Here is a 1,450-nt window from a genome sequence, read left to right as displayed (position 1 = left end):
AACCCACCCACCCACCCCCCTGGGAAAAAGGCTTCCCCAGCGCAAGCCCCCGGCTCACGGCTCAGGAGGTGTCAGGAGAGGGTCCCTTGCTGGGGTTCCCCTGACCTGACTCGGCGCAAGCGACAAAAGCATTGTTTTGACTTTCCCTTCCCCTGACAGCAGGCAGCAATAAGCCGGGGACAATGACTCACTGCTGCTTGGAAGTAACGGCCATCAGATGCAGCAGGGGCAAATGAATGCCTGGCAGCGAGCGAGGTCTGCAAAACCATCTGACGACATGGGGAGGAGCGGGGGACCCCTATCACCACCTCAACTCATGGCTGGCACCAGCACCGAAACCCTCAGCATCCATCTGAGGTCCCAAGGTGGGCAGGGCTGGCCCCGGGGAGGGGGGAACGGAGGTGTCCCTTCTCACCGCTGCTTCAGGTAGGAATATTTTCATGCCAGGATTGTCTTCAGGACTCAGATGTGTACGAAGGGGTCCTGCCTAGCGATACCCGAAGGAATAGCAAGGAGCTGGTATAGCAGTAATAGCAACTCACACTGGGATCTGCGGGGAATTTTCCCCACTAAAAAGCTGGAAAAGTGACATTCCAGGAGTTTTGCTCCGACCTGGGGTTGTTCGCTTACGAGCAGCCCAGAGCGGCACGTTAGGATCCCCAGCTCAGTGGCGGGTGAGGACATTAGGCATCTATCTGTTCTTTAAAAATAAGAGGAGCTGATAAAAACACATACATCCACCAAGGGTGCGGGCCACTAGTCAGGATGTATCTGGGACATCGCAAGCATTTTTCTCACTTTTTCTTGTGGACTTGACCAGAATAGCACAAAACAGCAAACCAAAGGAGGAGGAGAGCAGGACCTGAGGAATTTGGCCATTCCTTCCAGGCTAGTTCAAAAATACCCCGAACCACGGGTTATTGGCATCTTCTGCTCCCAATGTGTTAGCCCCAAAATAAATCTGCTCCATTGCTTTTTTGCTTTCAAAATCCTATCGGTGGATACAACCGTCCAAGTCCGGATCACCAGATAAACAGGACCTCTTTTGTTCTGCGCCGCCCTACCCAGCAGCTGGCAAAGCGACCGTCCCCGGCACAGATGTTCCCTGTTAGACCAGAAATGGTCGGGTTTTTTTAAACGCTGCTTCTACAAAGACGCTGAACACTCATTCTTTTATTCCATCACTATAAAACGGAATTGCTCACCAAATTAAAAGCTCCAAAATCTAAGCAGTGTTTAAGGATTCTCATGGAAATACTTCCTGTCTTACAGCTTCATTGCTAATGAGGAGATTAATTAGGGGAAAATAATAACCATCTGGAACTGTCCTCAATAGCATCCAGAAGCTCGGGGAAATCTGGTACCTTCTCCCTGACCTCTACAAGGAGTTTGCTCATCTCCCTCTGCCTCTGCCGCACTATCGATGCCAGTTTGCTCATGGTTGGGGGGG

At 51.4% G+C, this 1,450-nt stretch overlaps 1 protein-coding gene across 1 annotated transcript in view; it reads right to left on the bottom strand.

Annotated features, from left to right (window-relative positions):
• Nucleotides 1-1,450, bottom strand: part of LOC104077948 (integrin alpha-11-like) — a gene marked incomplete at both ends in the record, with an annotated part of 18,995 nt that overhangs the window by 5,459 nt on the left and 12,086 nt on the right. The window lies entirely within an intron of this gene.

The sequence above is a fragment of the Fulmarus glacialis genome, unplaced genomic scaffold, assembly GCF_000690835.1.
Source record: "Fulmarus glacialis isolate BGI_N327 unplaced genomic scaffold, ASM69083v1 scaffold26316, whole genome shotgun sequence".
Taxonomy (NCBI): domain Eukaryota; kingdom Metazoa; phylum Chordata; class Aves; order Procellariiformes; family Procellariidae; genus Fulmarus; species Fulmarus glacialis.
Note: the sequence above shows the minus strand (reverse complement) of the source record. Positions and strands in the feature narration are given on the sequence as shown.